The 12,500-nt window shown below is 41.1% G+C and overlaps 1 protein-coding gene and 1 long non-coding RNA gene across 7 annotated transcripts in view; both read right to left on the reverse strand.

Moving 5' to 3' along the window:
- The window catches only part of LOC307130035 (NLR family CARD domain-containing protein 3-like), a 90,008-nt gene that overhangs the window by 52,115 nt on the left and 25,393 nt on the right, over positions 1 to 12,500 (reverse strand). The gene's annotated exons all lie outside the window — the stretch shown is intronic.
- Positions 4,606 to 12,500, reverse strand: part of LOC307130048 — a 10,138-nt gene continuing 2,243 nt past the window's right edge. Inside the window, exons 3-4 of the long non-coding RNA XR_013816997.1 lie at positions 11,665 to 11,756; positions 4,606 to 4,671 (exon numbers count right to left, since the gene is read on the reverse strand). This is a non-coding gene — a long non-coding RNA (uncharacterized lncRNA). The remainder of the gene's footprint in view (positions 4,672 to 11,664; positions 11,757 to 12,500) is intronic.

Consider the following 12,500-nt stretch of genomic DNA (forward strand, 5'->3'; position numbering starts at 1 on the left):
CTTTTAATGTTGATGATTATAACTGACAACTAAGGAAAATCCCAAATTCAGTATCTCAGAAAATTAGAATATTGTGAAAAGGTTGAATATTGAAGACACACTCTAATCAGCTGATGAACTCAAAACACCTGCAAAGGCCTTTAAATGGTCTCTCAGTCTAGTTCGGTAGGCGACACAATCATGGGGAAGAAGCTGACCTGACAGCTGTCCAAAAGACGACCTTTGACCCCTTGCACAAGGAGGGCAAGAGACAGAAGGTCATTGCAAAAGAGGCTGACTGTTCACAGAGCTCTGTGTCCAAGCACATTAATAGAGAGGCGAAGGGAATGAAAAGATGTGCTAGAAAAAAGTGTACAAGCAATAGGGATAACCGCACCCTGGAGAGGATTGTGAAACAAAACCCATTCAAAAATGTGGGGGAGATTCACAAAGAGTGGACTGCAGCTGGAGTCAGTGCTTCAAGAACCAGACGTATGCAAGACATGGGTTTCAGCTGTCGCACTCTTGAGCAACAGACAGCGTCAGAAGCATCTCGCCTGGGCTAAAGACAGACAGGACTGGAGCTGCTGAGTGGCCAGAGTTATGTTCTCTGATGAAGTCAACCAGGGTCTCAGAGTCTGGAGGAAGAGAGGAGAGACACACAATCCACGTTGCTTGAGGTCCAGTGTAAAGTTTCCACAGTCAGTGATGGTTTGGGGTGCCATGTCATCTGCTGGTGTTGGTCCACTGTGTTTTCTGAGGTCAAAGGTCAACACAGCCGTATACCAGGACGTTTTAGAGCACTTCATGCTTCCTGCTGCTGACCAACTTTTATGGAGATGCGGATTTCATTTTCCAGCAGGACTGGGACCAGCACACAGTGCCAAAGCAACCAGTGCCTGGTTTAAGAACCATGGTATCCCTGTTCTTAATTGGCCAGCAAACTCGCCTGACCTTAACCTCATAGAACATCTCTGGGGTATTGTGAAGAGGAAGATGCGATATGCCAGACCCAACAATGTAGAAGAGCTGAAGGCCACTATCAAAGCAACCTGGGTTCTCATAACACCTGAGCAGTGCCACAGACTGATCTCCTCATGCCACGCCGCATTGCTGCAGTAATTCAGGCAAAACCAGCCTCAGCTAAGGATTGAGTGCTGGACATGCTCATACTTTTCATGTTCATACTTTTCAGTTGGCCGAGATTTGTATTGGTCTTAAGTAATATTCTAATTTTCTGAGATACTGAATTTGGGATTTATTTGAAATATATCAGTCTGTGTGTAATTAATGAATATAATAGACAAGTTTCACTTTTTGAATGGAATTAGTGAAATAAATAAACTTTTTGATGATATTCTAATTATATATGACCAGCACCTGTATGCTGGGTTCAGTCCTTTTTGTTGGGTGGTTTTCACTATGACGACTAGATTTTGGGTCACTCCCTGCCGAGTTAGCAGCTGGGTTACTCTCACTGACAGTAGTAATAGTGCTCCCCATCACAAACATGTCCAGCTAATGGGTCACATAACCAGCGCACTATCAAATCTTTACAGAGAGAAAAGAGAAGACTGCACCCATATCAACATCACAGAGTGTAGTGTCATGAAGCATGCCTTCTGCCGCTGCCACACGTGCAGTCTGGGAATCTTTGTTGATTACACTGGGAGTCATGTAGAGTGATCATACCATGCTCGACTGAAAGTGAAGCCTTTAATGTCAGAATGAGGAGATGACACCAGCTACAGCTGCTTTAGCACAGAGCAGGGGTGTCCAAACTCGGTCCTGGAGGGCCACGGTCCTGCAGAGTTCAGCTCCATCTTGCCTCAACACTCCTGCCCGGAAGCTTCTAGTATGCCTTGATGAGCTGATTTAGCTGTGTTTGATAGGGGTTGGAGCTGTACTCTGCAGGACAGGACAGTGGCCCTTCAGGACCGACTTTAGACACCCCTAGTGTCTCATCAGAAGACTGGATTAACCCCCTCCATTCATATGGATTTATTTGACCATCTCTTTATGAACGTTTTGAAGCCTCAGAGTTTTGGTTGAACAGACTTTCAATGGAAGGACAGAAATCTCTCAGATTTCATAAAACATATCTTCATTTGTGTGCTAAAGATGAATGAAAGTCTTATGGGTTTGGAACGACATGAGGGAGAGTAAATTGGGGCGGCAGTGGCTCAGTGGTTCATGTAGGTTGTCTACAAACCGGAAGGTTGGTGGTTCGATCCCCGGTTCCACCTGACCAAGTGCCGAGGTGTCCATGAGCAAGACACCTAACCCCAGCTGCTCCCGACGAGCTGGATGGCGCCTTGCATGGCTGACACCGCCATCGGTGTGTGAATGTGTGTGTGAATGGGTGAATGTGAGGCAAAATGTAAAGCGCTTTGGATGGCCGTAGGTCTGTTAAAAGCGCTATATAAATGCAGTCCATTTACCATTTACCAAATTATATTTTTGGGTGAATTAACCCTTTGAAATATTCAAACCATTAGAGTGATACTGTAGTAGTGCTACAGTGGTTGGATTAGAAGCATGACTGCCTCCGGATCGTCTTTGCAAGTTTTACTGAAACATCCTCGCGGGTTCTAAAGAAACAATACCTCCCCTTCATTAAAGAGGCTTCTGAGAGGTGGCAAATAAGCAGTTGAGCAAGTTATTAAAATAAAGTCACAAGTTTTAACCATGTTAATGTTTTGAATTTAATATTTTGAAGAGCTTTAAAACAGTCAATGTGAACAACAATACATTTTGGTTATCTTGCCACAGATGCAGATATCTGAAACATCAACTATAGTTAATGCATGTCAGATGAAACAAAATGCCCAATCACAGCAGCCACTTCTGCTTTTTCTTCATATCAGTCGATGTTCCCACGATGTTCAGCACTTCCATCACTAAAAACAAGAAAGCATTGCAGTGTGAAATGTTTAATATTTAAAAAATGTTCAGACTTATAAAATCTAAAAAACTGCCATACTAGCGAGCTTGTTCTCCTGTTTTATCAACAATTTCCTCGCTCGCTGCGGCCCTCATTTTCCACTTATCACTCCCCGCCGGTTCTGTTACAGAAGAGTCCAACACGAGACAACGATATGGCGCAACCAGACAGGATACTGTTACATGATTGGCTGTTAGCGGGTCACGCCCTACGTTGCTAGGTTACCAGAGAGCGAGTGCCTTTGTTCATGCAACCAAACTTGCTTCTCAACCTCTGGTTTCTTCCGACAAAGAAAAAAAAATTATCGAACGTTTTATCGAACGCATTTTTATTGATATCGGTTACGTGTCTATCGTGATACATATCGTTATCGTTTTATCGGCCAGCCCTACGCAGTGCTGAGTTTATTTACACACGTGCAGCTCATGATACAGCATCTCAGAACAGCTCATTTACTGTGAACACAGCTGAAAACACCGGATCATGAGCTGCCCGATGTCAAACAACAGTACTCGAACCATCAGCACACATTTATTAGCTGACAGTCAGATAAAAATAAAAAGATTGATGTGTAACATTTAAATAAATTATAAAATTTTATTACATTTCAGGAATCATAAGAATAGACAATTTTTTTCTACAGTATAATGTTATCCAATCACTCCATTCAAACTGGGTTTGACAATCATCTGTCATAGTCACCCTGCAGTAATCTGTGATCGCACAGACCAGGGCCCTCATTTATCAATGGTGCGTACACACAGATCTGTGCGTAGTGAGTGCGTAAAAGAACAGTTTCACGCAAAGTGTGGGATCTAACAACTTGAACTTGGACGTAGAAATGTGTGTAAATATAAGCACATCTCTGAGCACGCTTACGCTGAGAATCTAGTGCTAGAACAGCGACACTACACATAAAAAGCATTTAAGACAGTTTGCATTAAGCAGATCACATATGTCCTGTTTCCTTTAATTATAAAACACTCAATGTCTCATTTTTGTAGGTGTAAACAAGATGTGTAATTTTTGTCAAACCCTATAAAAGACAGCTGTGACAAATGTAATTTATTTCCTTGGACCCAACCTACATCCAGTTCCCTTACCGAAATCCTCAACAAGCTGGAATAAAATGGGGCTTTCATGCTATCGAATTTGATGATGTAAATAGAAAAGGGTTTCATTCTGTTAACATGCAAATCATTTATGATGCAAATTTGTTGTTGTTAAACGTCGTTGCGCAACTCCTTCTGTGTTTGTGAAGTTCCTCTTCTTCGCCACAATTGCAGTGAGGAAAAAACACAATCACGTGATTTTTAAAGGGAGTGTTGTCCCCATATATGGTTGATTGGAGGCGTTTCCGAATGCTTATGACCGTGAACAAGAATTGCACATGTGGGATTTATCAACATTGAGTGCTTACTCATGTGCGTAAGAACTGTGGTGCGCATGTTTGATAAATACAGATTTTATTGTACTTAGGCCCATTTTAAATTTCATTCGTAGGACAAAATATAGAACCTTTTCTACGCACTGTTGATAAATGACCCACAGTTCAGAACATGTGATTTGCGGATTAATTGCAAAATTTAACCAAAAGTCCAGTGCTCAGATACTGTACAAAATAAAATATTAAAAAACAAACTGGCTTAAACACTAATGTATCTTACAAAACGACACAATACCTGTTCTGAACTTGCTTCTGGCAAACAGGGTGTAAATATCTCAGTGGAGGCAACATCTGTGTTCATCTGTAAAGGAGAGGATGAAAAGAAACACTGCTGTAAGACACTCGCTGGAGCTCAAGAAGCTGCAAAATAAGACTAAACCTAGACATGTAGTTTTTGGAAACAAACTGAATAAACATGGGTTACTCTGAAGGCATTCTGTTCCCTCTATAACTAATACACTACAGTGTCCTAGTAAACCTGTCTGTCCTCATAATGCAGTGTGTTTTCAGGTTCACACACTCATGCTCCAGTGTTTCCTCTATAACTAATACACTACAGTGTCCTAGTAAACCTGTCTGTCCTCACAATGCAGTGTGTTTTCAGGTTCACACACTCATGCCCCAGTGTTTCCTCTATAACTAATACACTACAGTGTCCTAGTAAACCTGTCTGTCCTCACAATGCAGTGTGTTTTCAGGTTCACACACTCATGTCTTGTGTTCCCTATATAACTAATACACTACAGTGTAGGGATGGGCATTTTTGTCAATTTCTCATTTCGATCATCGATAGGTCTCAAAAACGAGTACTCGAGTAATTGGGGGCGGGGCATGTGCAGGGGGCGGGGCATGTCCGTCATTGAGATAATGAAAATACTGTTATGAAAATGGTTGTTGACAAATACAAACGTGACATGAAAACGGGTATATGAAAACATGAACATATAAAACAAAAAATAACTGCTAGATTATGATGCATAAATGTCTTTGAAAAAGAAACATCTTTATAAAATGACCGTCTCAAATAACCAAGTCAGTAATATCGAGCATTGCCTTTGAGCTGAAACTGTGAAATAACACCACCCTGCAGAGCTTGCTATCTGGTTAATAAACTCAACCAAACGCACCCTATATCAATATTAATATGAGATTATTATGAACCTATAACGACATAAATCAACACAAAAGGACGTGAATGCGCACGTGAACTTCAGCGTGCTAGATTTTACAGCCGAAGGGTTTGAAACGGAACATTTTGAATGCGCTCTTCCCTTAACAACGCTGATACACGGACAACGAAAGCACACAGAAACATTTTATTAAAATCCTGTTCTCATTATAATGCTTTGACAGATTGACTCTGCACATCATGCACTTAATTTTATTATTCATGATCGAAGCGTTACAGACATCACTGCGCGTTTTCAAACTCATAGCGAAAAACCAACTTTAAATAAACTAGGTCTACTGTTAAAAAATACGAGAACAGTATAGCAGTGCTCCATTACTAATATCAATGATTCTGAGAAAGAAATAGCCTATCTGAAAAGAATATGACCGTCTCTAAACCATCATGTCGAGCATGAAATATGCGTTTGAGCTGAAACTGAAGAGAATGAACAACAGCCGGTATAACGGCAGCGCTTTTCTAGCTTATTAAGCTCAACCAAACGCTTCTTATATTAGATTAAACAGATAGACAACATAAAAGTATCTTACAACGTGCATCTGCAGATAAGGACGCGGATGCTCACATGAACTTCACGCGCTAGTCTGAGTGTTCTCGCTAGTTTCTCTGTGGATCAGCTGATACACGGGGAACTAAGCACAGATCATTTACAGCATTCTAATTTCCATCGTGTTTTCATTATAATGCTATGTAGGCTATGACAGATTGGCGCTGCACATCTTGCACTAACCATTCAATGATCTCATGATTCCAGACATCACTGCAGTGCACGCCTTTATTTCGCCGCGGTCTGGAGGCGTGCTGTAAAACGCTAACCAATCAGACCTCCGCAAAACGATGCAATAACCAATAAAAAAAGAGACAAATATATTTTTTTCAGGGCGATCATCGTTCTCATGATCGATGATCGCTGTCACGTTCGAGTACTCGATTACTCGACCACTGTTGCCCATCCCTACTACAGTGTCCTAGTAAACCTGTCTGTCCTCACAATGCAGTGTGTTTTCAGGTTCACACACTCATGCCCCAGTGTTTCCTCTATAACTAATACACTACAGTGTCCTAGTAAACCTGTCTGTCCTCACAATGCAGTGTGTTTTCAGGTTCACACACTCATGCCCCAGTGTTTCCTCTATAACTAATACACTACAGTGTCCTAGTAAACCTGTCTGTCCTCACAATGCAGTGTGTTTTCAGGTTCACACACTCATGCTCCAGTGTTTCCTCTATAACTAATACACTACAGTGTCCTAGTAAACCTGTCTGTCCTCACAATGCAGTGTGTTTTCAGGTTCACACACTCATGCCCCAGTGTTTCCTCTATAACTAATACACTACAGTGTCCTAGTAAACCTGTCTGTCCTCACAATGCAGTGTGTTTTCAGGTTCACACACTCATGCCCCAGTGTTTCCTCTATAACTAATACACTACAGTGTCCTAGTAAACCTGTCTGTCCTCACAATGCAGTGTGTTTTCAGGTTCACACACTCATGCCCCAGTGTTTCCTCTATAACTAATACACTACAGTGTCCTAGTAAACCTGTCTGTCCTCACAATGCAGTGTGTTTTCAGGTTCACACACTCATGCCCCAGTGTTTCCTCTATAACTAATACACTACAGTGTCCTAGTAAACCTGTCTGTCCTCACAATGCAGTGTGTTTTCAGGTTCACACACTCATGCCCCAGTGTTTCCTCTATAACTAATACACTACAGTGTCCTAGTAAACCTGTCTGTCCTCACAATGCAGTGTGTTTTCAGGTTCACACACTCATGCCCCAGTGTTTCCTCTATAACTAATACACTACAGTGTCCTAGTAAACCTGTCTGTCCTCACAATGCAGTGTGTTTTCAGGTTCACACACTCATGCTCCAGTGTTTCCTCTATAACTAATACACTACAGTGTCCTAGTAAACCTGTCTGTCCTCACAATGCAGTGTGTTTTCAGGTTCACACACTCATGCCCCAGTGTTTCCTCTATAACTAATACACTACAGTGTCCTAGTAAACCTGTCTGTCCTCACAATGCAGTGTGTTTTCAGGTTCACACACTCATGCCCCAGTGTTTCCTCTATAACTAATACACTACAGTGTCCTAGTAAACCTGTCTGTCCTCACAATGCAGTGTGTTTTCAGGTTCACACACTCATGTCCCAGTGTTTCCTCTATAACTAATACACTACAGTGTCCTAGTAAACCTGTCTGTCCTCACAATGCAGTGTGTTTTCAGGTTCACACACTCATGCCCCAGTGTTTCCTCTATAACTAATACACTACAGTGTCCTAGTAAACCTGTCTGTCCTCACAATGCAGTGTGTTTTCAGGTTCACACACTCATGTCCCAGTGTTTCCTCTATAACTAATACACTACAGTGTCCTAGTAAACCTGTCTGTCCTCACAATGCAGTGTGTTTTCAGGTTCAGACACTCATGTCCCAGTGTTTCCTCTATAACTAATACACTACAGTGTCCTAGTAAACCTGTCTGTCCTCACAATGCAGTGTGTTTTCAGGTTCACACACTCATGCCCCAGTGTTTCCTCTATAACTAATACACTACAGTGTCCTAGTAAACCTGTCTGTCCTCACAATGCAGTGTGTTTTCAGGTTCACACACTCATGCCCCAGTGTTTCCTCTATAACTAATACACTACAGTGTCCTAGTAAACCTGTCTGTCCTCATAATGCAGTGTGTTTTCAGGTTCACACACTCATGTCCCAGTGTTTCCTCTATAACTAATACACTACAGTGTCCTAGTAAACCTGTCTGTCCTCACAATGCAGTGTGTTTTCAGGTTCACACACTCATGCTCCAGTGTTTCCTCTATAACTAATACACTACAGTGTCCTAGTAAACCTGTCTGTCCTCACAATGCAGTGTGTTTTCAGGTTCACACACTCATGTCCCAGTGTTTCCTCTATAACTAATACACTACAGTGTCCTAGTAAACCTGTCTGTCCTCACAATGCAGTGTGTTTTCAGGTTCACACACTCATGCCCCAGTGTTTCCTCTATAACTAATACACTACAGTGTCCTAGTAAACCTGTCTGTCCTCACAATGCAGTGTGTTTTCAGGTTCACACACTCATGCCCCAGTGTTTCCTCTATAACTAATACACTACAGTGTCCTAGTAAACCTGTCTGTCCTCACAATGCAGTGTGTTTTCAGGTTCACACACTCATGCTCCAGTGTTTCCTCTATAACTAATACACTACAGTGTCCTAGTAAACCTGTCTGTCCTCACAATGCAGTGTGTTTTCAGTTTCACACACTCATGTCCCAGTGTTTCCTCTATAACTAATACACTACAGTGTCCTAGTAAACCTGTCTGTCCTCACAATGCAGTGTGTTTTCAGGTTCACACACTCATGTCCCAGTGTTTCCTCTATAACTAATACACTACAGTGTCCTAGTAAACCTGTCTGTCCTCACAATGCAGTGTGTTTTCAGTTTCACACACTCATGTCCCAGTGTTTCCTCTATAACTAATACACTACAGTGTCCTAGTAAACCTGTCTGTCCTCACAATGCAGTGTGTTTTCAGGTTCACACACTCATGTCCCAGTGTTTCCTCTATAACTAATACACTACAGTGTCCTAGTAAACCTGTCTGTCCTCACAATGCAGTGTGTTTTCAGTTTCACACACTCATGTCCCAGTGTTTCCTCTATAACTAATACACTACAGTGTCCTAGTAAACCTGTCTGTCCTCACAATGCAGTGTGTTTTCAGGTTCACACACTCATGCTCCAGTGTTTCCTCTATAACTAATACACTACAGTGTCCTAGTAAACCTGTCTGTCCTCACAATGCAGTGTGTTTTCAGGTTCACACACTCATGTCGTGTGTTTCCTATTTAACTAATACACTACAGTGTCCTAGTAAACCTGTCTGTCCTCACAATGCAGTGTGTTTTCAGGTTCACACACTCATGTCCCAGTGTTTCCTCTATAACTAATACACTACAGTGTCCTAGTAAACCTGTCTGTCCTCACAATGCAGTGTGTTTTCAGGTTCACACAGCGCTTGACTCTACATCAAATCTCTATCAACTTTATACTTTTCAGATGTACAATAAATAAACATAATATTAAAAATTCATCTGGCTTAAACACTAATGTATCTTACAAAACGACACAATACCTGTTTTGAACTTGCTTCTGGCAAACAGGGTGTGGATTGTATCAACCTTATTTTGAAAATATGAACAAGGCTTGTTTTACGGATATTACAAATAAGGAAAACGGAGCAAGAAAAGAACAAGATCTGCTAAAACTCAAAATATCATGCCCTTTTCTAACTAATCCTAAACTAACTTTTCTTCACGGGACAGAAAAGCCCTCTTTGTTCTCTTTATATGGGTCATTCTCCTTCTGATGATTGTGAAAGAGTGCGCCGGTGTCTACTGTTGCTATTATCAGAGGCCACTTTATCTGATTGATGGACAAAACGCACAGCTTATATTTTATATAAAATAACAGTGACGTTTTCACGCAATGAAAGCGTTTTATTTCAACAGTAGTGACCGCAGTGACGACTTTGCAGTTGACAATGGCTTGAGCGGTTTGACTCAGAACTATTCCTGTCTCGACAGAGAGCTGTCATCTGCTCTTGTGATCTGTATCTGCTTGCGCGTTACACGCGAATGGTGCTTTTGTGCATTCAAGCGTTTGAAGCGAATTCGCATCTGACGCCCCAGTTGAAAAATTTGAACTTTGGCATCAATTCGCGGCACGTTAACCAATCAGGAGCCTGCTCGCTGCGGTCATGTGGTAAAGTGATGTGATGAGAAACCCTGCATAATTTAAAAATACTACTATTGTGTCACAAAATTTAGTTTTAAGACTTTTTCAGGTGACAATGTAGTTGTTTAAAGCTCAAATCTGTGGTTTATTTATAAAGAGAGCGCCTATTTTAAAAAAAAATCTTGTGTTTTTGGAATTGTGAGATCCAGGCGATCACCGGGCAATCAGCGCTCATAACCCCGGCGAGAGCAGCCTTTCCTCGGCCAGTCCTTCTGCCGTCTGCCGCTGGCTCTGATGTCCTGTAGCGGCTCATCTTGTGTAGATCTAACGGGCGATCTTTGGTGTCATGAATCTATAATTTGTTGTCTGCCAAATCGTTTTGACTGAGGGCAAAGAGAAGTTTCATAACTTTTTATTTTAAGGATATTTAAATATACATGCAGTGAAGATAATGTAGGAGTCGCCTGGACCACATTTGTGTGGCTATTAATGCTTAATATATATTTTTAATGAAAATGAAAAGAGGCAGAGTGGTTTTTTATGACATATTTCATATTTTATGAGTGCCTTGAACGCGCGTCAATTTCGCATCCAGCTCTCGATTTCTACGCGCGTCCAATTCGCTGCGGACGCGCGAATGCATTCATTGACGCTCTATTCGCGTTTGGTGTGAACGCAGCATGACACGTGTCAATGAGCTACGTACAGAGAGCTGTCATCTGCTCATGTGATGGCAGTGGCCGTCCTGAGGAGAACGTGGGCTGCTCTAACACGTATCAATGAGCGACGGACAGAGAGCAAGCCCAATCCAGTGAAGGCGGTAAAGAAAACAGTGTGTGTCTGTGAAGGCGAGCTGTGAAGGTGTGGATGACGCAGCACGATTCAAAAATACATGTTTCAAGATCGATTTGTAATCGATGCATCGAGAAAACGAGTGAATCGTTACACCCCTAATTATTGGCACTGGAATCTGATATTGGCTACATTTAAAACAACAATGTGAATAGCTGTACTAAAAAATCTGATCTGAGCACAGACTGTGATGACGCGTTTCAACGGTCATCAATATCGTAAATCCTGCAACGTTTTTTGTAATTTCATTTTTAAAAATATATATACATTTATAACACTAATACTTTGTATTTTATTGCTTTTGCATAAAATGACAAAAACAAGTTACCGCTGCTGTGAGGGTGTTACTAATACAGCGTCTATGGGAGTGATGGTGAAAATTAACATCTTAATTTTAAATTAACATCTTAACATCTCATCACATACGTGTGATGGTACATGTCTTCAAATGCACTATTGTGTTGTACTCTGACATTATAAAACAGGACAGATGTATGTGGTGTACCTTTAAATCTGTGGATATACGGCTGCTCGAGGTGTGGCTCGTCAGGTCTGGAGTTAATGTGGTCTTAGGTCTGCGTCGTCCATTTCATCTGGCTGCAGAATTAAAGGCATAGTATTTTAAACAGAATAAAAAAAAGCATACAAATATTTGCAAATACACAAATCTAATATGATACTCACTCTATTTTTTCCCTCTTTTTGAAAGTTGTGAAATCACCATTGTGGCGTTTTTCTTTTGCTATTTGAGTAAATCGGCACACAAAAAAATATTTAATGTATTCATTCACAGCTATAATATTTAACCCAACTATGATGACTTCCGCTCGGAGAAACCTGGAAATGTGAAATGGGTCTATAGAGCACCAAGGCTCGTAGTGTGAACGTCGCCTTAAGTGTACACGCTCAGAAAAGTGTATGTTAGATCAGCGTGTAAATATAAAGTTTATCTGGCAAGGCTTTAAAACGCATGCAAACATAAGCTTTCATGATGGCGAAGATTGCGATGCCACTCTATCGCTGCGCTGCAAAACATGTGTGAACGTAGGGCTGTAACGATTTGACCAAAAATAAAAATCTCGATGAAATTAACATTTTACCTCGATTACGATTAACGAACGATTATTTTGCTCTTCTTTTTTTTTTGCTTTCCTTTTTTGCCCTTATAGTTCACTGATAAGGTTTGTACTGTAAATATTTTCTACTATTAAAGGTGGGACATTTTTTTTCTAATGAAAGTGCATTTCTTTGTGATTTTAAAATACTTGAAGGAAACGGTTGACTTTCAGCAGTTATTGTCTGTGGGGCAGATTTCTGCTTGTTGTACACCAGATACAGATA

This window comes from Gobio gobio, assembly GCF_949357685.1.
Source record: "Gobio gobio genome assembly, chromosome: 8".
Lineage (NCBI taxonomy): Eukaryota > Metazoa > Chordata > Actinopteri > Cypriniformes > Gobionidae > Gobio > Gobio gobio.